The 13505-nt window shown below is 42.8% G+C and overlaps 1 pseudogene; it reads right to left on the reverse strand.

The window, feature by feature from the left end:
• Positions 1–2065: 2065 nt before the first annotated feature.
• LOC148148299 (uncharacterized) lies at positions 2066–4182 on the reverse strand (annotated as a pseudogene).
• Between the last annotated feature and the right edge of the window lie 9323 nt (positions 4183–13505).

A 13505-nucleotide genomic window follows, 5' to 3' on the forward strand; every position in this document is an offset into this window, starting at 1 on the left:
TTCGCAGCTCCCAAAATCTATCAGAAAGCTAGCAAATAAATTCAACTCAGCTACCACAATAAAACTTCATACCAAACCCAGTTTTAGGTCACCATGGTTTTTAGAGTCTCAGTTTTTATTTCTCCCAATTATCATACGCGTTTTATTATTTGCTTGTCAAACAAAAGCTTCAATAAAACGATTGCTTTCATTCATCATCTGCTTTCAAGATCACTTATTTAATCTTTATCACTGAAACATTTTACAATGATTAGGTTTCTGTAAGCTCTTCATTATATGGAAAGTGAAATTTGGTTGCATGAGCTGACCAAAATTGTAAAATATTACAGTGGGGATAATAATTGGAGGAGGAGTGGCAGCATATCTAAAAGTATGGCTTAACACCTATATTTCTGATCATTGACTATTGCACTCCAAATTGCTGGTTGTGTGAGATCCATTATAGACACTAAAGAATGTATTTGGATTCTACCTCATTAGTCAGGCTAAGTTGAACAGAAAAGAAAGGAACAATCCATATTACTAAGTTTATCATTGCACACCCATTACTTGAGCATTGGAAACTGAAACGCATTAGTTGTTTGTATTTGAATCAGCCATGTTTCATAGAATGTGACTTTTGTTTAGATTAGATTAGATTGCCTACAGTGTGGAAACAAGGCCTTTGGCCTATCAAGTCCACACCAACCCTCCGAAGAGCAACCCACCCAGACCCATTCCCCTATATTCACTCCTAACTAATGCACCTAACACTATGGGCAATTTAGCATGGCCAATTCACCTAACCTGCACATCATTGGACTGTGGGAGGAAACCGGAGCACCTAGAGGAAACCCATGCAGACACGGGGAGAATGTGCAAACTCCACACAGTTGCCTGAATTGAACCCAGGTCCCTGGCGCTGTGAGGTACCAGTGCTAACCACTGAGCCACCCCAGCAAACTTTGAGCAAAGCCGCTAGCCATTTGTTAAGGGAGTTAGGTGAGGCTGAAAAGGAGGTGTTCCTTTGCTTGCTTCATCTACGTTTTAATCCCGTAGGAATTGGTTCTTACACAACTAATAAGTTCGCTGTTTGGTAAGCAGCTGCTAAGTGGTTAAGCTCTATTCTATTCCTAAGGTTTAAGTTTGTATAGGAATTGGCAATAGGATTATTAGAATACATTAAAAAAGAAACAAATAACAGAATAAATTATTTAAATAGTTAATTTAAAAAACAAATAAAGAATAGTGGTACAGAATCTACTGATGTCCATGAAACCATTGTCAATTGTAAAAACCCATCTGCTCACTAATGCCCTTCAGGAAAGGAAATCTGCCATCTTCACCTGGATTAGTCTGCATGTGACTCCAGACCTACAGCAATGTGGTTGACTATCAACTGCCTTTTGAAATGGTCCATCAAGCCATTAATTTCAAGGGCAGTTAGGGATAGGCAAGAAATGCTGGCCACCCAGGAACACCTACCTCCCATAAGTGAGTTAGAAAAAAGATATGTTATAGGCTGTGACATATGGAAGCTTGTGTCATCCAGAGTAAACATATCTGTGTATGAATTTGAAGTTCAAGCAGCTTCAGATCATCACAGGCGCATCACAACGGAAAATTACAGGAATATTTTGTACAAGGAGGAAATCACGGCTCATAGGATAGAATTTTCTGATGTGGTTAGTGGTCAGGAAATGTAGGATGTGACTAAAGCAGATAAGGGTCCCCAGGGGATAGGAGTACAGGAGCTGGAAAACATTGCAACTACCTAACAAGTTTGAGGTATTCTCTGCTTTTTGGGATGACAGTAAGAGATGCAGGGTAAACGAGCTCACTAACTAGGTAACTGTGGCATAGGAAGCTATTCAAGTAAGTGGAACAAAAATGAAATGTAGTGGGTAATGGGGAAAGTATAATGAGGAGGATAGGCACTGTTTTGTGCAGTTAAGAACATGAGTCCAGAAAGTTGTAGGGCTACCTCATGGGCTGGACAGGAATTTGAAGTGGGAGAGGGAGGATCAGTTTCATGGTTCCTGTACAAAGTTAAAAATCACACAACACCAGGTTATAGTCCAAAAGGTTTAATTGGAAGCACTAGCTTTCAGAGCGCCGCTCCTTCATCAGGTGTATGTGGAGGACACTATTGTAAGACACAGAATTTATAGCAAAAGTTTACAGTGTGATGTAACTGAAATTATACATTGAAAGATACCTTGATTGTTTGTTGAGTCTTTCATCTGTTCGAATACCATGATAGTTTCACTTCTTTCATGTATAAATCACAAAACTTTTTTTAAAAAGTTACATTCTCAGGGTAGCTGTAACAATTGGTGTTAGCCAGACAATATGTTGAAGGTGTCAGCCCCCTGTGTTCTCTGCCTGTGCCATAATGTTTAGACTGATTCTAATCTAAAAAGTGAGATAACAGAGTCATAGAGTCTTACATGAATTCATGCAGTTTTTGAGCAAAGTACAATGTAACTCTGCAAGTACAAATTCATCCCACAAACGTATGTGTATATGTGTGCATGTGTGTGTGTATCTGTGTGTGTGTGTCTGGGGTGGGGGTTTGTGGGTGTTAGAGAGACTGTATATGTGTGTGTGTGTGAGTGTAGAGTGGTCTACGTCTGTGAGAAGATGCATGTGTGAGTGTGGGAGTGTGTGTGGCTGTAAGGGTGTGTGTGAGTGTCTGTGTCCGTGTCTGTGTATATGTGTGTCCGTGTGTATGTGTGTGTATAAGAGTGCCTATGTGTGTGTATAGGAGTGTGTGTGTGTGTGTGTGCGTATAGTGCAATGGTGGTCACCTGTAGTGTGACATGAACCCAAGGTCCCAGTTGAGGCCCTCCCTATGGGTACGGAACTTAGCTATCAGCCTCTGCACTTTTCACTGCAGCCTGTCCTGAAGTCTGCCTTGGAGGATGGCCACCCGAAAGTCTGAGGTCGAATGTTTTGGACCGCTGAAGTGTTCCCCAACTGGGAGGGGACACTCCTTTCTGTTTATTGTTTTGCGGTGCCCATTCATCCGTTGCCGTAGCCTTTGCTCAGTTTCCCCAATGTACCATGCCTCAGCGCATCCTTGCCTGCAACGTATAAGATAGACAATTTCGGCTGAGTCCCATGAGTACCTGCCACGTACATGGTGGACGATGACCCCACGTGTAATGGTGGTATCCATGTCCACACTCTGACACGTCTTGCAGTGCCTACCGTGACAGGGTTGTATGGAGTTGTCCTGAAAGCCAGGCAGCTTGCTACGAATAATGATCTGTTTGAGGTTTGGCGGTTGTTTAAAGACAAGTAATGGAGGTGTGGGGAAGGTCTTGACGAGGTGCTCGTCCTCATTGATAATGTGTGGCAAGTCATGAAGAACATGGCGTAGGTTTTCAGCTCCTGGGAAGTACTGGACAATGAAGGGTACCCTGTCCGTTGCAGCACGTGTCTGTCTCCTGAGGAGGTAATTACGATTCCTTGCTGTGGCACGTCGGAACTGGCAGTCGATGAATTGAGCATCGTACCCCGTTCTTATGAGGGCATCCCTGAGTACTTCCAGGTGCCCGTCACATTCCTCCTCATCTGAGCAGATCTGGCGTACGCATAGGGCTTGTCCATCGTGGATGGCTTTTTTAATACGTTTTGGGTGGAAGCTGGAGAAGTGTAGTATTGTGAGGCTGTCTGTGGGTTTGCGGTAGAGTGTGGTTCTGAGGTGTCCATCCTTGACGGAGATGCATGTGTCCAAGAATGAGACAGATAGTCAAGAGTAGTCCATGGTGAGTTTGATGAAACTTGTTGATATCACTGTGTAGTTTTATCAGTGACTCCTTGCCATGGATCCAGAGGAAGAAAATGTCATCAATGTACCTGGTGTATAATGTTGGTTGGAGATCCTGCATAGAGAAGAAGTCTTGTTCGAACCTGTGCATGAAGATGTTGGCATATTAGGGTGCAAATTTGGTCCTCATAGCTGTTCCATGTGTCTGAATGAAGAACTGGTTGTCAAAGGTGAAGACGTTGTGATCGAGGATAAAGCGAATGAGTTGCAGGATGGTGTTTGGAGATTGGCAGTTGTTGGTCTTGAGTATTGAGGCTGTTGCCACGATGCCGTCATTGTGGGAGATGCTGGTGTAGAGTGCTGAAACATTTGGGAACATTCCTTGTCACAATGGACATTCCAGCACTCTACACTTCAGCACTATGCCATGTTCGTTGTGACCTGCAATACATTATCAATGAGGATGAGCACCTCGCCAAGACCTTCCCCACACCTCCACTGCTTGCCTTTAAACAACCACAAACCTCAAATAGATCATTGTTCGTAGCAAGCTACCCGGCTTTCAGGACAACTCCATACAACCCTGTCACGGTAGGCGCTGCAAGACATGTCAGAGTGTGAACATGGATACCACCATTACGTGTGGGGACACCTCCCACCGTGTGCATGGCAGGTACTCATGGGACTCAGCCAAAATTGTCTATCTTATACATTGCAGGCAAGGATGCCCTGAGGCATGGTACATTGGGGAAACCGAGCAAAGGCTACGGCAACAGATGAATGGGCACCACACAACAATCAACAGACAGGAGTGTTCCCTTCCAGTTGGGGAACACTTCAGTGGTCCAGGACATTTGACCTCGGACATTCGGGTGGCCATCCTCTAAGGCAGACTTCGGGCCAGGCAGCAGCGAAAAGTGGCCGAGCAGAGATTGATAGCTAAGTTCTGTACCCATAGGGAAGGCCTCAGCCAGGACCTTGGGTTCAAGTCACCTACGGATGACCACCATTGCACTATACACACACACAGACACTCCTACACACACACACACACTCCCACATGCATCCTTTCACAGACTTAGACCACTCTACACTCACGCACACACATACACACACTCTCTCACACACTCACAACCCCCCATCCCAGACACACACACACATTCCTACAGACACACACACTCCCACACTCACACATGCACCCCCTCACAGACTTAGACCACTCTACACTCACACACACACATATACAGTCTCTCTAACACCCACAACCCCCCACCCCAGATACACACACACACACAGATACACACACACATGCACACATATACACATACGTTTGTGGGATGAATTTGTACTTGCAGAGTTACATTGTACTTTGCTCAAAAACTGCATGAATTCATGTAAGACTCTATGACTCTGTTATCTCACTTTTTAGAATCAGTCTAAACATTATGGCACAGACAGAGAACACAGGGGGCTGACACCTTCAACATATTGGAGCTGGAAATGTGTTGCTGGAAAAGCGCAGCAGGTCAGGCAGCATCCAGGGAACAGGAGAATCGATGTTTTGGGCATAAGCCCTGTTTATGCCCGAAACGTCGATTCTCCTGTTCCCTGGATGCTGCCTGACCTGCTGCGCTTTTCCAGCAAGACATTTCCAGCTCTGATCTCCAGCATCTGCAGACCTCACTTTCTCCTCAAAGATTTTTACCTTCAACATATTGTCTGGCTAACACCAATTGTTACAGCTACCCTGAGAATGTAACTTTTTAAAAAAAGTTTTGTGATTTACACATGAAAGTGAAACTATCATGGTATTCGAACAGATGAAAGACTCAACAAACAATCCAGGTATTTTTCAATGTATAATTTCAGTTACATCACACTGTAAACTTTTGCTATAAATTCTGTGTCTTACATCCACCTGATGAAGGAGCGGCGCTCTGAAAGCTAGTACCTCCAATTAAACCTGTTGGACCATAACCTGGTGTTGTGTGATTTTTAACTTTGAACACCCCAGCCAACACCAGCATCTCCAAATCATGGTTCCTGTAGGCACCAATGGCATAGACAAGACAGGGAAAGAGATTCAGCTCAGACAATATAAGGAACTCGGCTCCAATTTGAAGAGGAAGTCTTTAAGATTATCCAAGTCACAAGTCAATTAGCAGTGGGCACATAAGATTGGTGAAATGAATACATGGCTCAAAGTCTGGTATGGATTCTGATTCATGGAGTATTGCCATCAGTATTAGGGAAAATGGCCACTGGAGCATTGGAACAGTCTGTACCTGAGCCACACTGAGAACAGTGTTCTCACATTCTGCATAATTTGGAAAGTAAAGAGGGCTTCAAACCAAACAATACGGGTGAAGGATCACGATAAATATAACATATCATGGGATAGAGTGAAGGTAGGAAAATAAAATAATTATTTGGAAAATGAAAGTTACAAATTGGCATGAAGAGACTGAGAGAATAAACCTAAGAGTAGAACAATGATTGATAATAGATGTTGAAAAGAACAAAAAGACAATGCTCAGACTCTGTTTCTGAATGTACGTAGCACTCATAATGAAGTAACTGAATTTATTGTGCACAATTAAGTAAATAGATATGCTCTCATAGCCGTTACAAAGATTTGGCTGCATGAATAACAAGGTTTGGTTCCTGACTATTAATATTCAGGTGTATGACATTCAAGAAGAATAGGAAGATAGGTGAAGATAGAGGAACAGCGCTGTTAATCAAAAATGGCATTAGTAGAATAGTTAAACATGACCTTGATTCAAAGATCAGGATGTAGAAACAGTTTGGGTGGAGATGAGGAAAATTAGAGGAAAGTGATCATTAATAGGAGTTGTCTGCAGACTCCTAACAGTAATCACAATGTAGTTACAATTATGTTTAAAAAATTTTAAAAAGAAATTGCTAGAAAACTCAGCAGGTCTGGCAGCATCTGTGGAAAGAAATCTAAGTTAATGCTTTAAGTCAAGTGGCTCTTCTTCAGAACTGATGATAGCTTGGAAAGGGTGGTATTTATGCAGAAGATGGAGAAGGGAAGTAAGGGGTTAAAGTAAACAATAGAGTTTGAGCCCAAAGAGAGAGAAACTCAATTGGACAGAAAAAGGAGTTGACAAAGATCAGTCTGGGGGAATGGATAACTGCTAATGGGGATATTAGTAGCTGGCAATGAGTTGTGTGTGGTACCAGCCCACGTAATGACAAGGTCTGTTGTGTAGGAATTGGGGTAAGAGCATGAAAAACGGTGCCTCAAGCCCTAAAATTTTTTAATTCAATATTAAGTCCAGAACCCTGCAGAGTTTCCAGTTGGGATGCTGGCCCAAATGGAATGTTGGCTCTGATTTTGAGGGGGTGGAATATAAGAGTATTAAAGTCTTACAGCAACTGTACAAGGTCCTGGTGAGACCACATCTTGAGTTTTAGTTGCCTTATTTAAGAACAGATACAATTTCATTGGAGCCAGTTCAGAGATCGTTCACTAGGATGATCTCTGGTATGGACAGAATGTCTTATGAGCAAAGGCTAGACAGGTTGGGAGAGTACTCACTTGAGTTTAAAAGAATGAGAGGTGACTTTATTTAAATGCAGGTATACACAGTTCTGAGGGGGTTTTACCTGGTAAATGCAGAGACAATGTTTTCCATCATGGGCGAGTCCAGGACCAGAGGGCATACTCTCAGAATAAAGGAGTGCCAGAATAACATAAGAACATAAGAACTAGGAGCAGGTGTAGGCCAGCTGGCCCTTCGAGCCTGCTCCGCCATTCAGTAACATCATGGCTGATCTATTCGTGGCCTCAGCTCCACCTACCCGCCCTCTCACCATAACCTTCAATTCCTTTACTGTTCAAAAAGTATCTATCTTAATTTTAAAAACATTTACTGAGGAGGCCTCAACTATTTCACTGGGCAGGGAATTCCACAATTTCACAACCCTCTGGGTGAAGAACTTCATTCTCAGTTCAGTCCTAAATCTGCTCCTCTTAATTTTGAGGCTAAGCCCTGTTGTCCTAGTTTCACCTGGCAGTGGAAACATTTTCTCTACTTCTATCTTATCTATTCCCTTCATAATTCGATATGATTCTATAGGATCCCCCCTCATTCTTCTAAATTCCAATTAATATAATCCCAACCTATTCAGTCTCTGTTTTGATTCTGTTCGCCGAACTATTTAGTCTCTCCTCATATGCAAACCCCCTCAACTCCAAAATTGACCCAGTGAACCTCCTCTGCACCTCCTCCAGTGCCAGTATGTCCTTTCTCAAGTCAGGAGATAAAACTGCACATAGTACTCCAGGTGTGGCATCACCAGCACCCTGGACAACTACAACATAATCTCCCTGCTTTTAAACTCAATCCCTATAGCAATGCAGGACAAAATTTCATTTGCCTTCTTAATTACCTGCTGCACCAGCAGACCAACCTTCTGTGATTCATGCACAAGGACATCCAGGTCCCCCTGCATAGCAGCACGCTGCAACTTTTAAGACTGAGATGAGGAATGATGTCTTCTTTCAGAGGATTGTGTGTCGTTGGACCTCCTTGCCACAGAGAGCTTGTGTATACTCAAGGCTGAGGGTAGATTCTTGATCAGTAAGAGAACCATGGGTTGTGGGGAAAGGGCAGGAAAATGGATGTAAGAAATGCCAGATCATTCATGATTCTATTGAATGGTGGAGAAGGCTTGAGGAGGCAAATGGCCTACTCTTTTTCCTATTTCTTATGGTCTATTCATCAATTCTCAAAACGGTGAAGAGAGACTTGATACTGCAGAACTGATATGTCAAAGACAAACCACAGTGAAACCAATTCATTATGTAATGACTGTGATTGAAGGAGTGGACTGGTAATCAAACCCCACTGCTCCACCAGTCATACCGTTTGGGTAATTTATTGATTCAATCACACTAATAGACAATTGCTTCTTCTTATACTACTATTCATAATAAAATGGATTTTAAATCCTTACAGTATAGAAAGAGGCTATTTGGCCCATTGAGTCTGCACTGACCCTCCAAAGAGCATCCCACACCCCCACTCTATTTCTGTAACTCCACTTTTGACATGGCTAATCCACCTGGACTGCACATTTTTGGATGGTAGAGAAAATCAGAGCAGCCAGTAGAAATCCACACAGGCATGTAGAGAACTTGCAAACTCCATACAGCCAGTTACCTATGGCTGGATTCAAAGCCAGGGCCATAATGCTGTGAGGTAGCAATGGTGACAACTGAGCCACCATGCCAGGATTCACCAGGGCTCTTTAATGAACTCAAAATAATATATTTACTATAAAACAAAACTTATTCTCGAAACAAAAGGCAAGCACTGGTTAATTCTAAGTTATAATTCTGGAATTATAGCAACATCCTCTTCAACCCAAACATATACTTACTCACATGGCATAAGATACAATTGAGATATTATGTTTAAAATAAAACAGACAATAGGGAAAAAAGACACTCCTGTTGACCAAGGGTCTAAACAAACGATGGAATTTGGAGATTTATTTTGGTCCACCAGGTTTCCTGTTGACAAAATCAAATTTCTGCAAACTATAAATAATGAAAAGGGAGAAAGAGAGAGGCTTACAGTTTCTGAAGTTTTCTTTCTTCCAACCACACCTAGTTTTAGAAAACTGGACAACAAATCCTGAAAGGGTTATTAAATAATCACTAGCACAAAGTTCCTCTATCTTTCAAAGCCAGCTTTTCAAGCAATTAAGAACCATCAACTTATTCTCTTATCTTCCTTAAAAGAAGTGTTTGGCTTGTTCTCAAAAGTCATATGATTTGCAGTAAACAGCAGGTAAACTACGCACACATTAAACTGTTGATTAGATTTCCCAAGAAATCACACGGTAAACTCCTTTTCAATCCAGCAAATGTCCACATAGCTCAGAATCTTGCATTTTTTTAATCTGCTCCTTAAAGATTAGAAATAGATTCCCAATGACTTACCCACTCAAAAATCTACTAATGTTATAAAAAAAATACAAACAGTGATACAGTCGCCATCATTTAAATTGGGCAGGTTGGTGTCAATTCAATTTGCTAACTTGTTCTGATGCCCAATACAGGAAAAAGAGTTCTTTATAGACATGCGGCTCAACAAGCCAGCAAAACCAGGTCACAGCAGTTTCAATTAGCTAACATATCTAACCTAAAGTTAAAACTAACTTTGGTACAACTACAGCTATTTCTGGCTCTGTTATTCTGTTTATGGCTCTGTTAAATATTGCAATGTGAACTTTAAAAATACAGAGTGTTAAATTGAAAAATACACTAAATACTGAACTGAATCCAAAAGTCACCAATTAGTATACCTTTGTAACTGATAGCTTTGGAAATTAGATAAACATTAGAGCAAGTGGTGTAATAAGAAATTATCAGCAAAGTGTTTCTCTGCAGTGGAGTTCTGACCATCTCTATTTTCAATTTTGCTGTTTTTATCTCACCATGCTCAATGGTCTGCATTGAATAATCACACAACAAGCAGACCTTTTATGGGAAGTGAGTAGGGGGTGACATGAGAAGAAGCAGAAGCTGGTGTATCATCCATTCCCACCCAGTCCAGTCTTCCCACACCAATCATTACTATAGACATATGGAGACTGTTTAAGGAACAGTTGTTGCAAGTGATGAATAAATATGTCCCTCTGAGACAGGCAAGAAGTGGTAAGATAAAGGAACCTTGGATGACGAGAGGGGTGGAGCTTCTCGTCAAAAGGAAAAAGGTAGCTTATGTAAGGTGGAGGAAGCTAGGGTCAAGCTCAGCTCTACAGGATTAAAGGCAGGCAAGGAAGGAGCTTAAAAATGGTCTGAGGAGAGCCAGGAGGGGGCACGAGAAAGGCTTGGCAGAACGGATTAGGGAGAACACAAAGGCATTTTACACTCATGTGAGGAATAAGAGAATGGTCAAAGAAAGAGTAGGCCCGATCAGGGATAGCATAGGGAATTTGTGTGTGGAGTCTGAGGAGGTAGGGGAAGCCCTAAATGAGTTTTTTGCTTCTGTCTTTACGAAAGAAACGAACTCTGTAGCGAATGAAACCTTTGAAGAGCAGGTGTGCATGCTGAAATGGATAGAGATAGAGGAAGCTGATGTGCTGAAAATTTTGTCAAACATTAAGATTGACAAGTCGCCAGGCCCGGACCAGATTTGTCCTCGGCTGCTTTGGGAAACGAGAAATGCAATTGCTTCGCCACTTGCGAAGATCTTTTCATTCTCGCTCTCCAATGGAGTCGTACCTGAGGACTAGAGAGAGGCAAATGTAATTTCTCTCTTCAAGAAAGGAAATAGGGAAATCCCCGGCAATTACAGACCAGTAAGTCTCACGTCGGTCATCTGCAAGGTGTTAGAAAGGATTCTGAGGGATAGGATTTATGACTATCTGGAGGAGCATGGCTTGATTAAATGCAGTCAACACGGCTTTGTGAGGGGCAGGTCATGCCTCACAAACCTTATCGAGTTCTTTGAGGATGTGACTAGAAAAGTTGATGAGGGTCGAGCTGTAGATGTGGTGTATATGGACTTCAGCAAGGCATTTGATAAGGTTCCCCATGGTAGGCTCAGAAGGTCAGGAGGAATGGGATACAGGGGAACTTAGCTGTCTGGATACAGAATTGGCTGGCCAACAGAAGACAGCGAGTGGTAGTAGAAGGAAAATATTCTGCCTGGAAGTCTGTGGTGAGTGGTGTTCCATAGGGCTCTGTCCTTGGGCCTCTATTGTTCGTAACTTTTATTAATGACTTGGATGAGGGGATTGAAGGATGGGTCAGCAAGTTTGCAGATGACACAAAGGTTGGAGGTGTCGTTGACAGTATAGAGGGCTGTTGTAGGCTGCAGCGGGACATGGACAGGATGCAGAGATGGGCTGAGAGGTGGCAGATGGAGTTCAACCTGGATAAATGTGAGGTGATGCATTTTGGAAGGTTGAATTTGAAAGCTGAGTACAGGATTAAGGATAGGATTCTTGGTAGTGTGGAGGAACAGAGGGATCTTGGGGTGCAGGTACATAGATCCCTTAAAATGGCCACCCAAGTGGACAGGGTTGTTAAGAAAGCATATGGTATTTTGGCTTTCATTAACAGGGGTATTGAGTTTAAGAGTCATGAGATCTTGTTGCAGCTCTATAAAACTTTGGTTAGACCGCACTTGGAATACTGCGTCCAGTTCTGGTTGCCCTATTATAAGAAAGATGTGGATGCTTTGGAGCGGGTTCAAAGGAGGTTTACCAGGATGCTGCCTGGACTGGAAGGCTTGTCTTATGAGGAGAGGTTGACTGAGCTCGGACTTTTTTCATTGGAGAAGAGGAGGAGAAGAGGGGACCTGGTTGAGGTATACAAGGTAGTGAGAGGCATAGATAGAGTCGATAGCCAGAGACTATTTCCCAGGGCAGAAATTACTAACACGAGGGGTCATAGTTTTAAGCTCGTTGGAGGAAAGTATAGAGGGGATGTCAGAGGCAGGTTCTTTACACAGAGAGTTGTGATAGCATGGAATGCGTTGCCAGCAGCAGTTGTGGAGGCAGGGTCATTTAAAAGACTCCTCGACATGCATATGGTCACAGAAATTTGAGGGTGCATACATGAGGGCGGCACGGTGGCACAGTGGTTAGCACTGCTGCCTCACAGCGCCAGAGACCCGGGTTCAATTCCCGCCTCAGGCGACTGACTGTGTGGAGTTTGCACGTTCTCCCCGTGTCCACGTGGGTTTCCTCCGGGTGCTCCGGTTTCCTCCCACAGTCCAAAAGATGTGCAGGTCAGGTGAATTGGCCATGCTAAATTGCCTGTAGTGTTAGGTAAGGCGTAAATGTATGGGTATGGGTGGGTTACGCTTCGGCGGGTCGGTGTGGACTTGTTGGGCCGAAGGGCCTGTTGCCACATTGTAATGTAATGTAAAAAAAAATGTAATGAGGATCAGTGGTCGGCACAACATCGTGGGCTGAAGGGCCTGTTCTGTGCTGTACTGTTCTATGTTCTATGTTCTATGTTCTATGTTCTATGTCTAAGCTAACTGATTAACAACTAACCAGCAGGAATTACAGAAGAGAGATCCAAAGCAGGCTTCTAGGAGCTGACAGACTTGGGTTCATAGGCAGAAGTAATTGAAGCGATGCTAACAATATGATTCTGCTCCAGGCATGGCCTGGAGAAGGAAGTCTGAGGTCTAGTGCAAAAATAGGCAGCGAAGGGCAACTGCAGGCAAAGGGGCTATTGGAATCTTGTCAGTCTCTCAATCTGGATTCATCGAGACATTGGAGGTTGAGGACAGAAGGTCACATACTACAAGGAATTGCAGAGAGTTGACCACAACCTTTATCCTTCAGAAATGGCAGAACAATATGCATAGAAGGCCCCACAATTTAATAATAATTCATATCACACCCTCCTCCAGATTGTCAACTACTTGTCATGAGATTTTATGCCCACATCCAAGGGTTTAGGATCAAGACAGACTGATGAACCCTAATTACTGCACATCAGTACTAACCATTACTTGATATGTTAATCCAAAATATACAGAATACTATTCTTTCTGTTACATTATGGAAAGTGGTTCCCTCTTCAAATCTCCAAATAACTCCACCCACTCTGTGCTATTTAGACCCTGTGACATCATTGAATTTACACCATGGACCTAAAGTCTTAACACAATATCCCTGCACATGCTTTCTTTTTCTGACTTTTTTCTCACATATTTTAATTGAGTTCCTTAGATTGCCTATTTGCACA

Source organism: Chiloscyllium plagiosum, unplaced genomic scaffold (genome assembly GCF_037043375.1).
Source record: "Chiloscyllium plagiosum isolate Xiang-an unplaced genomic scaffold, Cpla_swu_hap1 HiC_scaffold_13, whole genome shotgun sequence".
Taxonomy (NCBI): domain Eukaryota; kingdom Metazoa; phylum Chordata; class Chondrichthyes; order Orectolobiformes; family Hemiscylliidae; genus Chiloscyllium; species Chiloscyllium plagiosum.